Source organism: Lacerta agilis, chromosome 14 (genome assembly GCF_009819535.1).
Source record: "Lacerta agilis isolate rLacAgi1 chromosome 14, rLacAgi1.pri, whole genome shotgun sequence".
Taxonomy (NCBI): Eukaryota; Metazoa; Chordata; class Lepidosauria; order Squamata; family Lacertidae; genus Lacerta; species Lacerta agilis.
This window is the reverse complement of record NC_046325.1, coordinates 50,693,405-50,708,361: the sequence shown is the minus strand read 5'-3', so window position 1 is coordinate 50,708,361 and position 14,957 is coordinate 50,693,405.

The following is a 14,957-nucleotide window of genomic DNA, read 5'->3' as shown; positions in this document are numbered from 1 at the left end:
TGCACTTCCTTGATTTAGCTTCCTCGAGCTGAACAAGACAAGGCTGCTCAACCCAATTAGTGGGTACATCCCAGCAGATAAGAGGCTGTTTCTCTGGCCCAGAGCTTGGGGGGGGGTATAAAAGAGTAGGAGGAGAAAGAGGGGAATTGTTTGGGGGTCTTTATTCCTCAGAGTTGGACAAATCTGTGTGGTTTCCTATAAACAAGATAAAATTTGTTAACTGAAAAGTTGACAATTTGTTTACAATTTGTTGTAAACTAGTAAAACTGCTTCTGGCCTCGGAGTCACCCCAGACCAGTGAGGGCCACCCTGGTTTGGACTGGAAGGTTTGCTTGCCAGACTGAAACCGCCAGCAAGGAAGCAGGTGAGCTGCCCCTGGTGCCTTGGGTTCAGCATCCCGTCCAAGCAGTGCTGCTGCTGGGTCAGACTCAAGCCTGTCATGTTCATCCTGCTTCCAGCAGTGGAAGCTGAGTGCAGAAGCAGCACCCTCCTCCTCTCCCTGCGGGTGGGACCCAGACCACTGAGAAGACCTTTCTGAGGGTAAGAGCCGTTGCACAGGGGAACGGACTCCCTTGGAAGATGGCGGGTGCTCCTTCATTAGAGGCTTCCAAGCAGAGTTTGGGTGGCCGTCTTGGCAGGGGTACTTCAGCTGTGATGCCTACAATGCAGGGGGTTGGACTCGATGGCCCTCCGGGTTTTTCAGCTCTACGATTTCTTGTGATCCCCAACAATCCTGCCTCTGACAGTGGAGCTAGGAGCCATTGATGACCCCACCCTCCATGAGTTTGTACAAACCCCATTGAAGGCCCATGAAGTTGGCAGCCATTGGTACATGTTGCCCCTGCTAATGGATTTGCTGCCCAAAGAAGCTCTTCTTGTCATTGGTGCTGGACCTGCCTTTGTCCATCTTCACAGCACAACCATACCAGGTTTCACACCTCTTTCAAGGGGAAACAGGATGGCAGTGCATGAAATTATGTAGTACATAGTTAAACTGTGAAACTCACTCCCACCAGAGGCAGTGGATGGGTCAGCCCCTGCCAGCCTCCCCCAGCTCTGAACCAGAGTGTCTCTACTCTAAAGATAGCACCTCTTTCTGTATCAGGAAAGGTCAGTTTGTGGGGACAAATTTGTTTTTATTTTTATTAAATTAACTCCTTACATAAATAAACTTTGATACATGTACAACTTTGACTACTTAAGCCATTAGATAATAATTTACACTTGTATATGTACATGCTCCTTTCTTATATTATTTAAACTAAACAGAAATATATTAAGTTATTAAATTCCATTATCAAAAATTAAAAATTAAATTCAATAATCAAAATACCAATAAACTAAATCTTATAAATACAGACTTCCCGTCATTTCCTGAAGTACTTACATTTACAACATTGAATGTAATTATATTTCTTACTTTACTCTTACCACTTTCTTATAACATCTGTTTCCTTATTTAGTAATATATAGTTTACACAAGGGTCATTCAAGTGCTGCCGTAGAAATTATGTCTTTGTTATCTTTTTGTAGATATTTCTTGAACATATCCCATTTTTGTACGAATGATTGTATTGTATTTCCCCGTAATGTATCTGTTAATTGAGGCAATTCTGCATAGTCTAATAACTTATGCTGCCATTCCCTTACTGTTGGTACTTTCCCACTTTCCCCCCTTATCTGCAGCTAAATAGGAAAGGCTCTGGGAGGGCCACCACCTTGGATGGCTTTAAAAGAGGATTGGACAAATTCATGGAGGAGGGAGCTATTGGGGCTACTAGCCACAAGGACTATTAGCCACAATCGTTAGGCTCTGCCTCCAGTAATGCTTCCACCCATCAGTTGCTGGAAACTGCAGGAGGGGAGAGGGTTCAGGTGCTCAGGTCCGACTTGCAGGTTTCTCCGCAGGCACCTGGCTTGATGGTCCACTGGCCAGAACCACCAGGCTCTTCTTTTCTCCTTTGGCTTGGCATCTCAAAACGTTGCAACGGTGCCCCGAGCTACAGCTTGATTATCAAACCACTCCGGGAGGGGACCAGGGGTCTCCCTACAACTCCCAGCACTCTTGGCAAACAACAGCTCCCAAGGTTCTCTGGACAAAGCCAGGACTGTCTGATGTGGTATCATAGCGCTTTCAACACAGGTTGAGTCTACGATGGCTGCCAGTTGAAAGAATCTCTGGGGATAATATTGTATCTGATGTTGTAGGAATGGTATAAGGCAGCTTCCTATAGTTCAGGGACGTCCAACAGGTAGATCGTGATCTACCGGTAGATCGCTGGATGTCTGAGGTAGACTCAACCTGCACCCCACCCAAAAAAGGGGCATTCCTCCTCCCTAAAAAAAGCTCAGCAACTTTGACTTGAACCCACCAAAAGGTTCACTGCCAGTTTATAACTCTTTGAGTAGATCACAGTCTCTTGGGAGTTGGCCACCCCTGTATAGTCCATGGGGGGCGGGGGGGGGGGAGAGAGACACTGAGATGATATTGTTTTCCCTCCCCTGGCCAAGATCTCACTCAACCCTTGGTGAAGTTGAGGCTGGGCAAATAAATTAAAGCCGGCAACAGATCAAATGGCTGAGAAGACAGAGATGATGGATCACCAACTCTAGTTGTTTTGGAGAGGATATTAAGAAGGGAGTTGCTAGAGCTGGCTGAAGCTCCATCTGGTCCAGCTTCCTGAATCCAACGCAGACGCCTCCAGGACATCCACAGGCAGGATAAGAAAGCAATGGGACCTTTGGCACAACCCATCAGATTGGCATTTGGAGAGGGAGAGAGAGAGTGCCCCGGAACATGTTTATTCTGTCCTCGCCCAGTATGAACTCCCTGAATTTGTTTACCCCTAAAAAAAGCCTACATTTTAGTGTGCGCTAGAATCTCCCCGTCGGATCAGATGAAAAGCACATCTAGTCCAGCCCGGCTTCCCCCCGTGACAAACTAGATGGCCTTTGGGGGGCCCACAAGCAGGAAATGAGGGCAGTAGCCCCCTCCTGCTGTGGTTCTCCAGCAAACCAGTCTTTGGTCAGAGTGCTGTTGTTGTTGTTGCTTCTTCTTTTTCTTCTTCTTTATTATTATTATTATTATTAAGCTGTGAGGGTGGACATGGATAGTCAAAGAAGGGCTTCGATCTTTGTTAAAGCTGTCTCAGCCGGTTTCCCACACCACATCTTGTGGCAAGGAGTCCCTAAATAACTCTGGCCCTACACAAAGCCATGGACATGCTTTAGATCTGGTGTTTGCCTCTGTGGATGTTGGTGTTCTGACACTAAGTTCCAATGGAACAAAAGAAGTGCCATGGTCAAATCACTTCTTGGTGCAACTGGACTTCTCCGCGACCCTTCCCCTCTGCAGGGAGGTGGGACCAATTTGGGTGGTCCACTCCTGCCACTTAATGGTTCCAAATGGTTTCCAGAGAGTGGTAGGGGATGTCTTATCCTATGTTGATGGTCTCTCAGCTGATTCCCTGGTGGTCCGCTGGAATGCAGAGTTAACCAGGGCTATTGACTGTCTGGCTCTGAAGTGCCCATGGAGTTCAGATGGCCCCATGGTTTTCCCTGGGGCTGAGGGCATTGAAATGGCTAGAACGTCGGTGGCCAAAAAACTCATTCCAAATTGGGCTAAACATGGGTTAGAGCTCAACATTGAGCCTACCAAGTGGTGTTGGTGAAGATGTTCTTTGCCGCCTCTATTGCATCTGCAGAAAACAGTTGCAGGAGATTCTTTCAGGTGGTCCGTAGGGTGTTAGAAACACCTTCGCCATCGGGGTCCAATAAGAATTCCAAGATCTCCTGCAACACGTTTTTTGTGGATAAAATGACTCAAATTTGGAAGAAGATAGACTCCACCATGAGAGCAGGGCCGGGGCGGGAGATTCCCAGAGCTCTCTCTGGTCAAGTTGTACGGGGTCAGTGTCAACCTGTTACCTTTGAGGATGTGGACAGGCTGCCTGGACTAGTGAAACGGTCCCCCTGTATTCTTGACCCTTGCCCACTCTGGCTCATAAAAGCCAGGCCTCCTCTTTGGATCATCAAACCAATTTGTGGAGGACAAAGCTCTTGGTGGATCCTAGCCAGGATGGCTCTGCCCGAGGGGTGGACTCTTGTGCTCAGGTCCTGCTTGCTGGCTTCTCATTTGGGATTGGGGCACCTGGCTGGCCACTGTAAGAACAGAATCCTAGATTAGATGGGTCATAGGCCTGATCCAGCAGCCGCCTCTTGCAACATTATGAGCGGAGCTGGCTGGCTGGCTGCCAACCTGACAGTGTTTCAGCTCCCACTTAAAATCTCTGATCGATGGTTAATTGATCCTTCTCTGAAAATCAGAGCCACTCAAGGCAACACAAGGGTGCTACGTGTAAATGTGTCTTTGGTTTTCTTTCTTTCTTTCTGGACTCTTTCCTCTTTCCCCTCCTTGCTGAACATATATCCACCTCCTGCCTCATCCCCCCCCTTACAATGTCCATTGTTGCTGCTTTTAGAGAGGCACTGACCCTCGTCCTGTTCCTGCTCCAAAATTTGTTACTGCAATAAAGCCAAGAGGTTGTTAAAGGATGTCAGGGATATAAACTGCGTACTAAAAGTTCCCTGTCGAAGCTTTAGATTGTACGAAATCTTGGTTTAATTGCCTCTTTGCTGGATTTATGCAGCTTATTCAGTAACTCTTTATTTTGTGTGTGTTCCAGTTTTCTTCCTCCCACTCTTTTGTCCTTTACTCTTCAGGTGTGGTTGGAATCGGCTTTGCACTCAAAACATCAACTGCCCCCAGAGAAGAATCACATGCACACATCAGCTCAAACCAACATGGGCCAGGAGTCAAAGGGAATGTAGAAAATTAGGCTGTCAGCTGCAGACTTCTGCTTCCTAAGAACCTCCCGCTTTCTTCTTTGCCGTTTTACTTATCAAAAAAGGCCAAGTCTCTAGTCCTCGTGACTGTGAAAGCATGCTTGGAAAGTGCCTGTGTGCAATGCTTTGTGGGGTGGGGGAGAGATGCCTTTTCCTGCAAGTCTTTGGCACTTCTTTCCTGTGGCAAGATTTGTTGCTTGCAAGATTGGGGGGCGGGGAGGTGTTGTCTCTGCTGGTTTTGTTCCCTACCCACAAGCAGTGGGAGTCTTTGCCTGGTTTCTTGGCAGAAAACTCACTGGGTTGGCTGGCACCCTTTTCTTGGCTCTCCCAGTTTTTTCCTCTGGCAGCCATCACAAGAGCATATGCCACCTCCCTCCCTCCCTTTCTCTTTTTCTTTTTCTCTTCCTCTTCCTCTTCCGATCCTAAGCAGGCAGCAACGAAAAGGGGTGTTCTTTGAAGTTTGAGACCTGGATGAAGGAGCCCCACTGCTGTGTGTGAGTGTGGCAGTCTGGGAGCCACCTTATCAGGCCCCCCAGGACTCTTCCTGCCCGTCCCCGTCCCCAGCCTTGTTCTGTACCTCCATGGAATATTTTTGCCTGCTGGGATGTGTCCTTGGGCGGCAGTGATGCCCTTGGAGGATGGAGAGGTGAGGGGGGGTGTTGAAGCCTCTGCAACTGGAAAGTAGCTTTCTGGAGTGAAGTCTTTGCAAAAGGAAGGGGCATATTTAGTGCCCTGGTGCCACCCGTGCCACATGGCTGCTGGAAGCTGCCCACAAGGAAATGTGGCCCTTCAGACGGAAAGGGCTTTCTGTCTCTCTTTTAATGCAACAGGGAGACAAGTCATTGGTTCTTCTATCGCTTGAGAGCCAGCGGCGCAGTGGTCAGTGTCAGACTAGGACCTGGGAGACCAGGGTTCGAAGATGCTTTTGTCATGAGAAGTCCGTGCAGTCCCAGGCAGCCCCCTCAATTATGTGTGCTAATTATGAAACAGAGGTGGACTATAAATATCAGTATAACTTTGTTTAAAAAAATTGGGGGCATGGGTGAGGTCCACTCTGCCCAACTTCTCTGGGTTTGCAGGAGGTGGACTCAGTGCAGCTGATTTACTTCGTGTGTGGAGATATGTAAAATGCACACCCCCCCCCTGCACATGCATGCACCCCCCACCCCCAGGGGGGTGGAGGGGGCCCCTGCTCCCCGCCACAGGCCTGCCTGCTTCCTTGCCTGCCCGCTTGCCTGCCCGCCCAGCTGTTCCTGGGTTATTAATGCACGACGCTGATCATGGGCTCCCGTTGTAATCATTAAAACTATTAGAAGGGAAATGTTCGCTTGAAGCTAATGTCAGCCTCTCTCTGTTCTGCTTTGCAAACGCTCACAATTAATGCCAATCAGGAGCCAGGAAGGAGCCAACTTGAAATCGCGTCTGTTTGATCTCATTTGTCAGCTGTTGCCGTTCTGTGTTGTACATTTTCATACAATTGCTATAAACATAGAAGGGGAGTGGGGGGGGGGAGTGTGCCTCATTCTCTCTCTTCTCCACCCCCCTTTCCAAGTGAGCATTCACCATTGTTCTGTATGTTCATTTTAATCATTTTGTATTTCTCTGCCTGTCATCTGGTCCTCGAGTGGGGAGAAGAAAGTGGGCCTTTGTAAAACAAACACATAGATCTTGATAGATGCCTCATTTTCTGATCCGGTGGCTGTGCGAGATTATCTGCAGCTAAATAGGAAAGGCCTGTTTAAATTCCTCTTTTCCGCAACGAGCCGCTTGCTTTGCTCTGAATGTAGCAGATGTTTTACTAAGGCGGGGGGTTGGGGGCTCAGTCTGCATCTTTTTTCTTTTAGTGCTTTAAAGGAAGTTGTTTATGTGTGAGGAGAGAAGTGCGAAATCAGAGATGCTTTGACTGGGTCGCGGCACTGCTCTGTTAACCTAAAAATATTAATAAATTGCATGAGGTAAGCAAAAGGAGAAGTGGATTTTTTAAATTATTTGGTTGATTGCACCTGCTTAAGCGTTGGGTCAGTGCAGCTGCCACATGGGTGGAGGAAGGGGCTTCTCAGGAGGCACCTGGCAAGCCCTGCCCCCACGACCCACCTTCACCAACCTGGTGCCTCCAGGTGTTTGGGGGCACAGCTGGCATCAGCCCAGTGGGCTGGAGCTAATGGGAGATGGAGCCCAGAATACCTGGAGGGCACCAGGTTGGCCTAGGCTTGTCTTGATGCCACTTTGCAAACCAGCCACGCTCCTGGACAGTGCGCTGTGAATCCTTCACGGCAGGGGTTGGAGGACCCTTGGGGTCCCTTCTGTGCTTCTGTGATGGGTGCTCCCTGGTCTTGGAGTCCCGGATTCCACGCAGCTGTTACTCCAGCACAATCTGGGGCAGGTCTGTAGGAAGAGCCCTGCGCCCCCTCCAGTGTCCTGTTTTCCCACAGCGATCCTCAGAAGAAGAAGAAGAGTTTGGGTTTGATATCCAGCTTTATCACTACCCGAAGGAGTCTCAAAGCGGCTCACATTCTCCTTTCCCTTCCTCCCCCACAACAAACACCCTGTGAGGTGAGTGGGGCTGAGAGACTTCAGAGAAGTGTGACTGGCCCGAGGTCACCCAGCAGCTGCATGTGGAGGAGTGGAGACGCGAACCCGGTTCCCCAGATTACGAGTCTACTGCTCTTAACCACTACACCACACTGGCTCAGTCCCCCTTCGTAGCCAGCCCCATTGAACCTGGGCACAGGCTGCCCCTGCCTTTATCTAGAAGGGGTTCATAGACCTCCCCTCCTCCCAGATTGACCCGTTTCAGCACCAGGCTTTGCAGCCGGCGAAAATGGCTTAATCTGGCCAAAGAATTGTTCAAACTTCACAGTCCTAACAAAAGCACCTGAAAATTTAATCTCACTCCATCCCAGCAATTTTAATTAGTCTTTTTTTTTTTAAGTGAGGAAATATGTTAAAGGGACACCAAAAGTAGATTTTCTCAAGCAGTACTGATACATCGCCCAGGACCGGTATGAGGAGCAGACCATCATACCGTGATGTCGGCTTCACTCAGTGGTATATCGTGGAGTGAAACCGCCACCCCATTCTGCCCTCATACTGCAGTGGAAAGGAAGAAGCAAGCTGTCTTGGCGAGATGCTCATGTACTTTGTCCCTCCCTCTGCATCAGCTGAGGAGTGTGCAGCTGCCCTTGCCTCAGCTGAGCAGTTAAAGGAGCCCCACACTCTGCCCACTCGTCCTGGGAGGGGGAACCTTCCCGATCCCCAGCTGAGCGCCTGGGTGAAACTGCCTCAGTTTCCCAGGTGAGAGCTGGGCAGTTTCACCTGATTTCTCATAGGCAGAGGCCAATGCAGCTTGTTTTTAAACATCGCGGTATATTGCCAAACTGCGATGTTTGGCTGGCGATACACCGCGATGTTGAAAAGCCGATATTGCCCAGCCCTAATAGGTGGGCGGAAGGTAGATTGGGACTTTCAGTAGATGACCAAGGATTTCTGAATCCTGCTTTGTTTGCAACAGTCGTTGGTGGGCCTCAGGGATCTAGAGTAAGGGAAGAAAACCCAGGTCCCTCAAGGGGTCTTGAAGCGCACCTGCTCACACCCTGGACTCGATTGCCTTTGGAAGCTGTTGGCCACCGCTCCATCTCGTGGCACATGAGCTGCTGTGTGAATGATCAGATTGTTATTGTCCGTTCTGAATCTGCTGCCTTCTGATTTCCATTGGGTGACTCCTGAGTTCTAGTATTGTGAGAGATAGGGTGGGTGGGGGGGGGAATTCCCCTTTCTTGTTTTTCTACAAACAATGGTATTCTAACCTCCTTGTACCCCCCTCCCCCCTCCTCTTTCCAACCTTGCAAACACACAAGTCCAAAGTGCCAAATGACTGCAGTGGTTGCCTTGGACGATGACTTTATGTTGGTGTCCAGTGAAACTGTCCTACAAGTTCATTTCTTGGCATCTTTTGGTCTTTCTTTTGCAGCAAGTAATGATTTAATGTTTGAATATTTCCCGGCAGAAACGAACCACACCAAGCTTGCAAGTGGGGTTCCTGTTTCAAGTCCGGGGAAAGAGTTCAGCATGGCTCTCTCTGTTCTGTTGTTTTTTAATATTTCATTGTTCCTGGCAAAAGTTAAAATTTTATTTGCTCCAGAAAACCCTATAGCAACCTCCTGAATCAGTCTCTCTCTCTCTCTCTCTCTCTCTCTCTCTCTCTCTCTCTCTCCCGCTCTCCCCCCCCCCCCCAGCTGAACTGTCTCATTTAAAGAATTGCATCCATTGTAGAAGGGTTAGGGGTCCGGCTGTCCTAGAGCTTTGTGTTGCAAAACAGTGTTGAGGATGATAGACGTCCCATCAAACCGTAACCCGATTAGGCAGGGGAGGGCCACAGCAGAGGTTGGGAGCCAATGGTGCTTAAGGACATTCTTCCCCAGGAGCCCCTGAATGGGAACCCCATCTGTCGACTGGTAAATCCTTTCTCTGCTCCCGCTGTGTGCCTCTGATAATGGGGGCCGCCTTCAAAAGAGCCCCCCTCCTCCCAAGCAAGAGTTGGATGCTTCCTGAAGCCGCGCTGGCAGGCCCGTCCCAGGAGGGGAGAGAGCGAGTGGTGGGTGCGCCGCAGAGACCCTATTGTGTGTGTTTGCCCTGCACGAGGGAGATGGGGCGAGTCCCAAACGCCCCAGACAGTGGGAGTGAGTGAAAAATGGGCCCTTCCATTCAGCCACGACAGCTCCTTTTTGCAGGTGGCTCCGGGGGCAAAAGGTCAGGAAGTCGGGCTGCTGGCACAAAGGCGAGGCAAGGAAGCCAAGCATGGAGGCGCCAGGAAGAGATGCAGCCAGTAGGAAGGAGGGCCAGGAGGAACCGCACTGGTTTCCAGGCAGATGGGATATGAGGTGCCCTCTCCACTTGCATGGAGTTTCACCCCCCACCACTGAACTTTGTGCCCGGCAGGAATGCCCCTTCGTGCATCATGGCCGCCGCGAGCCACATTCCTGAGAATCAGAAGCGGAGTGAGTGATGCTATTGTGCTCACATCCTGCTTGTCAACTGCCCATGGGCAGCCTCTGAGAATGCTGGACCAGATTGGCCTGTGGTTTCCCCCCCAATTCCCTCCTGAAAGTGAATAATGATGGAGAGACAGGTGCAGTTCACCAGGAAGGGCACTTCACAACCGGGGAGCCGCCACTGAAAAGGCCCTGTCACAGGCCAGCACCAACCAGGCAGCCCCTGGTGGTGCCACTCAAGGATTTTAGGTAGCAAGGCTGGGCAGGACTCTTCTCTGCCTGAGATCATTGAAAGTCACTGCCCGTCAGAGTAAGTACTAGGTGAAATGGGCCGCTGGCCTGACCTAATTATCAGGCAGCTGCCCATCTTGCTCCAGGCAAGGGACTGAGGCTGAAATTGTGCACTGGCTCCCGCTGCAACACGCAGGTGCAAAACAGGCTTCTGTTGCGACACACAGGTGCAGACTTCCAAGGCGCCTGTCTCTGTTGCAGGAGGTCAGCACACTTCCTCTGCTATGACTTGATCAATGCATCGCTCAGCCTTTTCAGCTGTTCTCCAGACGTTCCAATACAACTCCCACCAGGGACTAAGGAGCATGGTTGTGCAGAACACCTGGAAGGCACCAGGTCGGCAAAGCTTGCCATCATTTACTCCAGTCCCTTGCAGGAGTTCTCAGTAGGGGGATCTGCCTTTTTTTTTCTTCCAGAAGTGGCTGAATGCAAATGACCTTTTTATTTGTCTAAAGTAGATCTTGGATCTCTTTGCTAGAAATTGCCCTGATTAGATTATATATAGTGCTAATTCTGCTTTTCTTAATTAAAAAAAAAATCAAGAGTGCCTCTGGAAGTGACTGTGCCCAATCAATAGGCTGCTGACAGTGGCATAATTTGTAATTCCATTTGTAATTTTCCATCAGACATCTGTCTCGGTTCCTTGTGAGTCAACATAGATCTGTGCAACTTTACCCAACTGGCTCTGTTCCAGCAGTGTGGGGTGACTTTCCCCCCTGTAGCTTAGATGGATCTCTGGTGTCTGTCGCCATCAGGGTGAACACACTTTCCCCCGATCCTAAATGCTGATTTATAACCAGAACGGTATGCACTATGTGCCTTAGAAAAGCCCACACCCAGCCCTGGAGGACCCACAATCTTTATCACCAAAACGAACAGAATTCTGCAATCTTGCAGATCCCTGAACTTGACATGATATTGAGCTTGGGGCAATGAAGCCTCTGGCTCTGATTAGTTGAGCTTCTGTGACCCTACAGAACAGAGCCTGGGAGCTGGGGTGGGGGCAGACTTCAGGCCTGCAGGGTCTACTCGATGTTGCCCCCCCCCCCGGAAGCCTGATCCAAAAGGCAAAAGACACACACTTGGAATGAAAGTATTCTGAGCTCAGGAAATTGTTTTTGAGTACCAGAACTGAACCTACTTTGTTATCCTCAGATTTCTATATTTCTATATTGGAAGGGGGGGGGGATTTTTTGCTGCTGCTGCTGCTTTTATATGGTATGGTGGGGATTTAGAGATCTTTGATGATCACCTGTAAACCACCCAGAGATCTGCCAGGAGATCCCAGTCAAAATTCTGCCCACCCCTGTTGCAGATTGATGTAATTTGTCTCCATGCAGATTGCATTCTGTGGACGTCATTCACAGCGTATAAAAACAAAAGCCGTATTTGAAAATAGTAAAACAGCCAACTTTAAAACACCTGGACAAGCAGATCTGTTTTGACCAGAGTTGAAACCATTGTGGAATCTGATTCTCCCATTGGGTTCCTGCCTCACTTGGCAGACAAAGAAAGAGCCTCTTTGGAAGATGGCAGGGTGTAGAACAGGGCTTGTCAGCCTGGTCCCCTCCGCCCACTAGTGGGTGCTTCAGGATTCTAGGTGGGCGGTAGGGGGTTCTACGGCACAAGATCGAGCGCTGGTGGGTGGTATGCGAAAATTAACATTGAGGGGAAACATCAGGGGAATGGAGCAAACTGCTGCATGAGTTTAGCCTTGGCTTTGCTTCACACTAGAACAGGGGTCTGCAACCTTTAAGACCAAAAGAGCCACTTGGACCCGTTTCAGAAGGGGAAAAAAAACTGGGAGCCGCAAAACCATTGCGACATTTAAAACAAATATAACTGCATTTTATTTTTTAAAATCCGATTTAAATTTAAAAAAATCCGATTTAAATAAAAAAATCCGATTTAAATAAAAAAAATCCATTTAAAAAAAATCATTCATTTTTATCCACCCTGGGGACCACTACCAGGTCACAGCCTGATCCAAGGTGGGTTGCAACAGCATACAAATATTTGATTTGTTTTTTTTTGTTTTTTTTTTAAATGAGTCCTCAACTGCACACTTGTGTTAAATGTTTGTCCCATGTCTTATTGAAGACTGCTGGCTTTTACAATAATCTTAGTGTCTTTTACCCTTAATATTCCAGACCAGAGGCTATGTTCACCTCTTCCAACCTCCTCTCTTGCTAAATAAAGCACGGAATTGCACCAGAGAAGCCTGTGATGTTTGTGCTGACTTGCATACAGGTGGCTGTAGTAGTTCGTAGTGTTAAAACCTTTTTAGGGGAGTTCCCTGCCCCCTTAATGACAATGGCGATAGATTTTGCACATGAACACAGATCCAAGTTAGGACTCCTCTCTTCCACGCCAACAGGTGATTTGTCAAGGCTCCCCTAACACACACTCAGGACAGAGGAAAAACTGCAAAACGTCCCGGCCTTGCTCCGGGGCGGAGAGAGACGCGCGCCCGCGAGAGCACGGTCTGAGGCTGCGAGCGGAACCAGGAGCGAAGGAGGCAGCGGCAGGGAAACAGGCGCCGCTTCCTTGACCATTTTTAAAAAGAGGGCTTCCCCCCTCGCCCGCCACCCGCCGCCCCTGGCCCAGCCCGCAGCTGCCTACCTCGTCGTCGCCTCGACGCAGCAGCCAGCAGCCTTCCGAGAGGAACCGCGGCCAGCCCTCCCCCGCGGTCCCACGACCCAGCCGAAGAGTCCTGGCCTTCAGTGCCCGTGCGGGGACGCGTCTGAAGGCCCCCTTCCTGCCCCCATCCCGTCCCGCCTCCCAGCTGCCTCTGGATGCCGCGGGGTCCCACATACCCGCCGACCCCGGAGCTCCCCTGTCTGCCCCAAGGCCGCCTCCCACGCTAGGAAGACTCCCGGAGCTGGGCAGGGTTGGTCCCGCCAGGCAGGCTCGGGGGGCGGCCTCTCCCATGGGCGCCTGCTTCGGAGGCGGAGGCGGGGTCTTCAAAGTTCCCCCTCCCGCTCGCTCAGCTCCATCTCTTCCCGAAGGAGCGTGCGCGCCAGAGCCCTCGGCTGAGCTGCACCACCTCTACTGCGTCCCCACCGCCTCCGAGCCCCGCTGTTCAAGGCCAGGTGATCCTGGGTACGCCCCTGAGCAGCGCCCTCAGCCTCCGGAGGGCGGGCCGCCGGCCAGCTGGAGGGCGGTCGCTGCCAGCTGGAGAAGTGGGCAGGCGTATCCGCCCCGGAGCACCGGAGCCGCGGCAGCCGTGTAAAAGAGCCGCATGCGGCTCCGGAGCCGCAGGTTGCTGACCCCCGCACTAGAAGCAACAGGATTCTTCAGCTGAGATGCCTCCATTTCAGGGGGTTGAGCTAGATGACCCTTGGAGTCCTTTTCAACTCTACAATTCTACAAAGAGAGAGTTGCACACAGTAAACTCATGCATGTGGAAACATAAGGCTTCTCAAGGTTTGTTCTTGTTGCTCCAAGCTCTGGTTTGCATTTTGACTGCCCTGGGCCAGTCAGTTGGGTAGGTCATGATTCAGTTTTTAGGGGGCAAGTGCAGAGTTCCAGCTTGCTGGCATTCATGTTGAATTTATGTTTTACTTTAAACCAGGCTTAAAGGGTCATTTAGTATATTTGAAAAATGACAATAAAGCATGCTTGATGTGGGATTTTTATCTATTTTTCTATTCTCTGGCAGGCTGCAGGATGAGGCCAGTGGGTGTTGTTTACCTTGCTTGCCCGATCCAGGCTTGTCTCCGTGACAGGTCACATTCTGCACAGGCCAGCTGCAGCTTCCTTCAGCTTTTGTGCCTGCTGCTTTAGACTTTCCTTGTGTGCTGATAAAGATCAAGCTTGAATGGGAGGCCTGCCTGGGCTAAATGTATGCAAACTAAATCAATTTGCAGATAATGATTTACTTTGCTTAGTTTTGAGCTTTAGAGACTTTCCGGTTTTTTTTAGCTGTGGTTCCCCCCCCCCTTTTCTTTTGCTGGGGGATGGAGGGGAAAATATGCTCTGTGGATGGAAGAGATAAGAGTGGTTAGGAGCCTGAAGTACATGGAGGGATTAGCTTGGCTGTCTTTGTTCTGTGTTCATATTCAGAATCCTGAGTGTGTACGATTGTGTTGTGGGTATACACACGCACACTAGAAGCTACTGTAGCTGCCCATGTGGCTTTCTCGCAAACCCCACCAGCCCCCCCACTCCCCTTCTCTTTACAAACCTTCCCGTATCCTCACAGCTCCTCTGTGTCCCTCCATCTCTGCTTTATTCAAAGCTGCCTTCACTTCATGCAAATCCAGGACACCAGTTCCTCCAAGGGGGACTGCATGTTGACTGCCTTACCGACAGACAGGTAGATAGATAATTAGAAAACGAAATAGGCACATTGCTGGCTCTCGTGAATGCAGTGTGAAATCCTAGAAATGGGTTGGGGGGACGACGACTAAGCAGTTCTCTTTTCAGAGTGTGTCTTTTGGGCTTTGCACCTCACCTTTATCCTTCCCCAGGCCTTGGAGCAGCAGATGCAGCCATGCAGAATTAGCAGGTCTGTGCAGGTGACATGAATCACTCAGCTTGCAGAATCCTAGAAGCTAGAGCTTGGCAGAGAATGTTAGATGCTTCCTCACACAAATAAAGATGCAGCCTTGACAATAGCTGGGATAGCCTTCTGGAAGTGGATATGCAGCTGGTTAGATGTGCTGCAGGGCTTCAAAACCAGAACTCTGGGTTTCATGAACACTCCAGACCACACTCTTAAAGAAATGGGAGTGCCGGATCACCTCATTTGTCTCCTGAGAAATCTCTATGTGGGACAAGAAGCTACAGTTAGAACTGGATATGGAAGAACTGACTGGTTCAAAATTG